Raw genomic sequence first — 8,228 nt, forward strand, 5'->3', positions numbered from 1 at the left:
TTACAGTTGATAGTTTATCTATATGGCTTTTTAATTTAACCAACCAATAGAGAAGTGCAATTTATAAACTGAGTTCCTCAATCCAGAAATCTACTCACAGTATTTACTTCTGTGCTACCAGGTTCCGTTAAAAATCAGAAGTCGGAAGGTGCAGATCCAGCTGGGGGACCCCCATGCACGGGATGTCTTCTCCTCTCCTGGGTTCAGGCAGTTGCTCTACCAGGTGTAACGGCACATGTGGAGAAAAAAGGCACCTCTCCTGGCTGCAGCCCACGGCTCTGTAAATGCAATGGACCATGATGTTTGTGCAGGTGTATGGGAATGAGCCCCAGTGATGCTGTTTTCCTGAAAAAAGAATGGAGAGAGACCCTGACGGTGATCTGGGGTCATCCACAGCCCCACGCTCCAGGGAACCTTCTGGACCCATAGGGCTCATTAGTACATACTCTGAGGCGTGCCATGGGCATGCACACAACAAATCCCATGGGCTCCAGGCAGAAAACGAGGACCGAGAATTTGTCCCTTGATATATTGAGGATTTATTACTTCATGAGAGCGAAGTTGGGACTCGCGCCACTGCTGGGTCATTTGTTCCCTTGCCCTGCCCCCAAGAATTAGGATATGTTCAGAAATCACTTGAGGCCTAGTTGGTCCCATCCTGCTGCAACTGGATCACAGTTTGTGTTCTTTTCCTCTTTAGATCCACTGAAAATAAGAAGTGTTTGACATTTTTTTACTAAGAATTTTATGCATAAAAAATGAATAACCCATTGTTCTAGAAGATAGTGGAAAAAATTTTATGGGCACATTGATTAATATTATTTCTAATTTAAGGAACCAACAGGGTGAGCTATTTTATTTAATTTACTTATTTAGCTTTATTTGGGGATTTGAAAGGAACATGTCATCATATGTCAGTTCAAACTTTTTTATTTCTATTTACTTTATTTCTTTTTATAATAAATTTAGTGGGTGACATTGGTTAATAAAATTATATAGGTTTCAAGTGTATAATTCTATAATGCATCATCTCTATATTGTATTGTGTGTTCACCACCCCAAGTCAAGTCTCCTTCCTTCACCATTTATCCCCTTTCACCCTTTCTACCTCCCCGCATCCCTTTCCCCTCTGGTAATCACCATGCTCTCATTTGTGTCTATGAGGGTTTGTTTTGTTTTGCTTAATCCCTCCAGTTTTAAAAACTGACTAGGGAGAAGTGGAGAAAATATCGTAAACCCATGATTTATTATATTGTGTACATATGACTGTGGTTTTTTTTTTAAATAAATATTTTTTATTGAGTTCAGAGAGGAAGGGAGAGGGAGAGAGAGATAGAAACATCAATGATGAGAGAGAATCATTGATCGGCTGCCTCCTGCATGCCGCACACTGGGGATTGAGCTCGAAACCCGTGCACGTGCCTTTGACCGGAATCAAACCCGGACCTTTCAGTCTGTAGGCCAATGCTCCATCCACCGAGCCAAACTGGCCAGGGCTATGACCGTGTTTTAAGGCTCTTACAGAGGCAACTATGATATCACAAGGCTGAAAATTTAAATAATAATAAAGTAAATAAATGAATAATAATTGAGTCCTTGCAGTCAGCCAGGCAACATCAGAGCAAAATCATACTTTTTGAGTCAACTGACTAAGGAATATGTCAAAATAACTTTCTGGGTGCTTTTGAATAGATACAGGCACAAACTCAGGATGTGAAGAGAATGCACCATGCAGGAGAGTGTGTAGAACTGCAGATGTGTAGCATGTGCAGCCCTCCTCCATCCTGCCCTCTTCCTCGGACAACGGAAGAGCTGCTCCCCAGAAACGTGAACGTAGGGCCAGTGCTAGGAGAACAGATGGGTTTAATAAATCCCAGTGTCCCCATTTCTCTGCCCTTGGGGACTGAAGAGTTTAAATTACTACTCTAAATTTGCTCAGTTCCTTCTACTGGCGAATAAAGCTATTTTACTTCCTGCTCCCACCAGCTCCACATATCACCACTCTCCCAGTTCTCGTCATTTAGGGCCTTCCCACATGCTAGAACAATTAGCAATTTAGTTACATCACTTCACCAAACAGTCAACCCATTGTGGGGCAAAGGTGGGTAAATGATCAAAGTAGCTATTTAAATAAATCATCCAGTTTCTGATAAACTGTAGACATAGAAACTAGAATCTAATGTTAGGGGGTGACTTTTTAGTCATTCTTGATTAATTTAGTTATCCTTTATAATAATGTGGGCTAGAAAAAAGGCCAGTGTATAACAACAGAGAGATGCACAATAGCAGGAAGAGATGTCAAGGAGGCAGACCCAAGGTACCCTGTGGGGAGAGGAGTTGGCACTATTGTGCAGGTCAGATGAAGAGGGACACATGGAACATAACTCAATTTTTTTTAAAAAAAGGTTTTAGTCCATAGAATTTTGTAAAATGTTACCCATATTTCTAGCAAGTATAAGAGAGGTGTCATGTGTATGAGGCAAAGCGGGATTTCGAGGTGTCATTGTGTTGTCACAGAAATTAAAGCTATAGGAGGCTCCGTAGGACCATGCCTATCACTAGATTCCATCACCTCTGCAAACTCAGTCTTCTATTCAAATTTCCTCTACACATAAAAATTGATTTTATTCATTTAGCACTTGACATTAAACTTTATTGGCCAGTGATTGGTTATAAATAATAATAATAATATCACTTTAGAATACTACATTTCCCACAAAACACTGTCAGCTCCATCATTTATTTCTGCAACCCCAGCAAGACAATCATTTATTTGTTCAGTAAGTGTGCAGTGAATGACACCAAGGGCAAACCAGTGTTTGAGGTGCTTAGGCGATATTGAACATTGCTGTCAACAGACAAAGACCCCTCCCACAGAGTGCTTACGTTCTACCAAAAAAAAAAAAAAAAAAAAGACAAAAGCAACAGAACAAAAATGAACTAATAAATACGACAGCAATGTAACACATTGGAAGTTGATAAATAATATATTGGAAAATATATTATTTTCCAATATATTATCGGAATATATTCCAATATATTACTGGTGAAGGGCACTGGGAGGGTGGGACCAGAGTGGATAAGGGCTGTATAGTCCTCACTGAGAATCTGAGTTTGAGCAGGATTTAAGGTTTAAATGGAATAAGTAAAGGAGACATCAGGGAAAAGGGAATTGCAGGTAGAAGACACAGCTGGGAGAAAGGCCTGATGGTGGAATGTGGCCAGCAAGGGAGGCCAGATTCTATGTAGCAGGATGAAAAGGGGATGTAAGGGGGGGAGACAGAATCAGAGAAGACACTGCATTCACATCCTATGGGGCCTGAGGGTTCACTGTAAATATGTTAGCTTTCCTTCTGAGTTGAATGAGGGGACATTGTGATTGTATTTCTGTCTTGGACACTAAAAGGATGAGCCAAGCTGCAGCATTAAGAATAGATGTGAGAATGGCCAGAATACAGCCAGGATTATAATGTTAGGAAACTGATGCAGCAACCCCAAGGGAGAGGAGGGAGTTCAGGCCATGGATGCAGAAGGCAGAGATAGGGCTGGCAGAGCTCTGGTGATGCTGTGAAGGGAAAGCTGACAAACTGACGAACTGACGAAAGCTGGCGAACTGAACGTGGGCCAGTGAAATCAAGAGTGGCATTTTACCTGGGCATTTGAAAGAATGTAGAATGTAGTTGTCACCCACTTAGATGTAGAAGCCTGTGTGTGTGTGTGTGTGTGTGTGTGTGTTCACTAGGCAAAGAGTTGGGGTAAAACTTTAGGGTAAAGTTTTAGGTATGTTGACTTTAACGTGTATTTTGATGACAAGTGGAGAGTTGAGTAGAGAAGTCTGCATTCAGGAGAAAAGATGGAGGAGAAAGTAGAAGGATAATCAGGAAATGGATGTGGATTTAGAACATTTTACTGGTAATGAATCAGAATTACAGAAAAAACATTAGAGGCCTTTCAGGAATTGGGAAGGGAAGACGGACAGTCATACCAGGAGATGCACAAAGTTTTTGTTGTTGTTGTTTTTCATAGATATTTCTTTTTTTAATTTTTATTAAATTTTATTAGGGTGACATTGGTTAATAAAATTATATAGTATACAATTCTATAATTGATTAGATATACATTGTATTGTGGGTTCAGGGATTTCTGATGTTAGGAAATCATAATATGTAAGATTATACTTAGCAATTAGGGTAACTCAGATCATGGTAATTGGCATATGTATAGTTACAATTTGCATTCCAGCTACTTACTAGTAAACTTAGATATCCTTGATCAGGTTGAACATACTGTGAGTAGAAGATCTCTTTTTCCAAGAAATAAGATGGAGAGAGTCTCTAGAGAATGGCCTCATTGAACTGGTAACTAAGTTCCTCTGGATTTTGGTGATTTCCCCAGTTCTTCCATAATTCCTCAGTGCTCTGGCCATTTTCTGGTAAGTCAAGGTCTTTTCTTTTGCCCCAAAGTTGGGCAATTTTTTTTTATACAAACTGAAAGATGCCTTTGGTTTTATCTATCACTGAATACAAGATGCCATCTTGGGATTACAGAGACTCATGAAGGTATTCAAATAGTCAGAGCTTCTTCCTGCCTTTTCCTCCCTTTTGCTGGAGAACAGGAGGTTGTACCAGCTGGTTTTCAGGGATGTTCTGCAGAGATTGATGAATATTCCCTTCAAGACAGAGGTCCACAGGACGGTTTATTACTGTTTTCCAGTTATAGACAGGTTGCTCTGGAGGCAGCGCACCATAGTAGCTGGGATTTCCTCGGACATGAGAACAGTGGTTGATGAAATGCATGCAGTCTTAGCGATCTGGTGGGTACTGAAGATCTCCAGTTGAATGTTGCCTCAGTACATCAAAAGCGTCTTCAAATGCTTGGCCCAGCCTATCTTGTTCGACACAAGCCCTACTTCTCATTAACTTGGCAATTCTGTAAACTGCTTGAAGTTGCTGCATTTGCCGAGGCATCCGTTTTCTTCTTTGGCTTGAAGGTTTCTTTGCGATAGTTTCCAGTGGCTCTGATAGAAACTATGGGTGCTCCGTTCACCTATGATTGTTTCATTCTCAGCCCATCCATCGTACCTGTTCTTCAGAATCCAATCTAGCATCCACAGGTACCAGGTGGAAATCACCTGCTCCTCTGAAACACGAGCCTGCACCACCCTCTGCACAAAGTTTTGTGGTTCTTGGAATGCAAGGGATGAAGAAAGGCTTAAGTTGGTTTAATGAATAAAATAAATCATAAAATGCACAATGAGATGACAAGATTTAAGGGCGACAGTGGAGACCAGACTCTGGCTTTGAGGCTGAGGTGGAATTTCTGGGACTCCCTTTGAATTGGCAGTAGGTCTATGCTGGTGATCTCCTTCCAACCCATTAGGCTTCCTTGTCTGATGGGTAGAGCACCCAAGAACGTGGGATCTCAGACCAATGATTCTGCACTGCCCCATCCCCATGAAGGTGCTGTGCTGCTGAATGTATGTTCTCTATCATGACTCCTGTCTCCCAATACTGGCTTTCCCATGACTCAAGCACTCAGGTGATGACCCCAGATGATGGGGAGGTGTGGGCTGAGACCAGAGCATGTGGCTCTCCCCCATGCAGATTATGTGTGGACAGACCTAGCGTGTGCAGGGTCTTTAAATTGCAACAAGACAGATGTAAGGATATGTTACTGTCAACTCTGTGTGAATTATGTTTTGTTGTTAATCCTCACCCAAGGATATATTTCCACGTATCTGTTTTTAGAGAGAGTGGAAGAGAGAGGGAAATACAGAGAGAAACGTCAATGTGAGAGAAACACATTTATTGGTTGCCTCTTGCACGTGCCCTGACCAGCGCCTGGGCCGGGGAGGAGCCTGCAACTGAGGTACGTGCCCTTGACTGGAATTGAACCCAGGACTTTGGCCTACAGGCTGACACTCTATTCACTGAGCCAACCGGCTAGGACTGTTTGCAAATGAGAGATGGAGAGTAAAAATGTTTGCTAAATCTAACAAACGTGAATGTAGAAATCTAAGGTTAATCAAGGATTCATCAATAAGTAAAGTAAATCCATCTGAAAATAGAGTTTGAAAATAACCTTGCTCCATTTCTAAAGTTCCTCCAAATGCAAAAAGTCTAGAAAATAATGTTTCAAAGCCTAAAAAGAAAACTGTTAATAATGTTATTGGAAAGTAACATTTTTTAGTTTTAAAAAATCTCCAATGGACATAAGACACTGGGGGATAGGGGAGGCTAGGGGACTGTCTAGGGCGGGGGTATAAAATGGACACATATGTAATACCCTTTGTAATACTTTAAGCAATAATAAAAAAAGATTTATCCCATATTCAACAAATGGTTATTAAAGCACTAATTATATGCCAGGCACTGGGCCTGCCAAATGAGAAATACATATATTTCTGGCCCTCCAAAAGCTCACTTTCTATTAAGAGAGACAAACCTGTAAGCAATACAATTAAAATATAATGAGCTAAGAGCCTTTATAGGAGATGGTACACTTTAAAACATCATGCAAATATAAGGTGTTATCATTAAGCATAGCTGTAGGACTGAAAGACCTCATCCTGTTTTCAGAAGTGCCTAATTTATCTACAAGGAAATCTGTGGTACTCAAATGATCTGAAGTGGATGGAGGCACACCCTGACCCAAAACCACATGGCACTACCCTTCCCGTCTTTCTGAAAAAAAAAAAAAAAATCCGATTAAAAGAGACAGAGAAAAGCATGATGCTTGCCAGCCCAGCAAATAATGGACAATCTTTGGGGATTTGAGAGAAGACTGAAGAAATATATGTGCCCAGGACAGGGAGTAAGAAAAGAGGAGTTGCCCTAACCGGTTTGGCTCAGTGGATAGAGCGTTGGCCTGCGGACTTAAAGGTCCCAGGTTCAATTCTGGTCAAGGGCATGTACCTGGGTTGCAGGCACATCCCCAGTGGGGGGGGGGGGGGGACAGGGGGCATCTGATCGATGTTTCTCTCTCATCGATGTTTCTAACTCTCTATCCCTCTCCCTTCCTCTCTGTAAAAAATCAATAAAATATATTTTAAAAAGCGAAAGTAAAAAAAAAAAAAAAAATCTCCCGGAAGACATAAACACTGTAAAATCCCAGGTCCCGGAGTTAAAGAGGAGGATTGAAGTTTTGGCAAAATTATTAACATAACATAATGTTAAGAAAATTTGAATTAATAATTTTAGCATCTAAACATTTAGCATTTAACAATTGGTTAGCAATTATTTATTAGATACAGATACATAAAAACATAGTGGCAAAGTTAGCCTTCAATGACAAACATTTTTTTTGGAACATACAGAATATACTTCAAAAATAAGCCAATTATTCTTATTTCTTCATCATCATTATCATCTTTACATTGAATTTAAGTATATTTAAGTATCAAAGTTGAATTTTAACTAATCATATCAATCATGATCTTAAATACTTACCATAACATTGTGAAGTCAATATCATTGTTCCACGTATAGAAACAGTGTTAAGTAACTGATACTGAGGGGTTATATGTTTGAGCTCTTATAACTAGTAAAGGGCTAGGTCAAAGAACTAGTTGAATCAGAATTCTGAGAAATTCCTACTCTAAAATATATTCCAAAAATGAAGGAAAAAATTGCAATCCCAGAGGATATGGTGTGGGTTTCTGTGATATTAGATTCGAAGGAAAGAATTTCATAATCTTCAAAAACCAGTCCCAGATTGTAAATCTTGAAAGTAATTAGTCATGGCAATTGTAAATACACACACACACACACACACACACACACACACACAGAGTGGCCAGATTATTATGAGCACCCCATCAGTACTTCGTTGGGCCACCTTTTGCCTTCAATACTGCGGTGATTCTTCTTGGCATTGACTCCACGAGATGTTGAAAGGTGATGCAAGGAATCTGACACCATGCCTGATGAATAGCACTGTCCAGTTCTGTGAGATTTTATGGTTGTGGAACCAGTTAAAAGTTATGGCTCTTTTAACTTCGTCCCACAAATGCTCAATTGGATTGAGATCTGGTGATTGTGGGGCCACTCTAAGCAAGGTAAAGTCTCCCTCATGTTCTTGAAACCACTCCTGCACAATACGAGCACCGTGGCATGGCACATTGTCTTATTGGAAGAAGCCATCTCCATTGGGATATGCCATCAACATGATAGGATGAAGTTGATCAGCAACGATACTTAGGTATGTTGTGCTATTCAGACGTTTATAAT

General features: G+C 40.4%; 1 pseudogene; it reads right to left on the reverse strand.

Moving 5' to 3' along the window:
* Positions 1–3,076: 3,076 nt before the first annotated feature.
* LOC132234462 (transcription factor Spi-C-like) lies at positions 3,077–4,955 on the reverse strand (annotated as a pseudogene).
* Between the last annotated feature and the right edge of the window lie 3,273 nt (positions 4,956–8,228).

Source organism: Myotis daubentonii, chromosome 5, assembly GCF_963259705.1.
Source record: "Myotis daubentonii chromosome 5, mMyoDau2.1, whole genome shotgun sequence".
Taxonomy (NCBI): Eukaryota; Metazoa; Chordata; class Mammalia; order Chiroptera; family Vespertilionidae; genus Myotis; species Myotis daubentonii.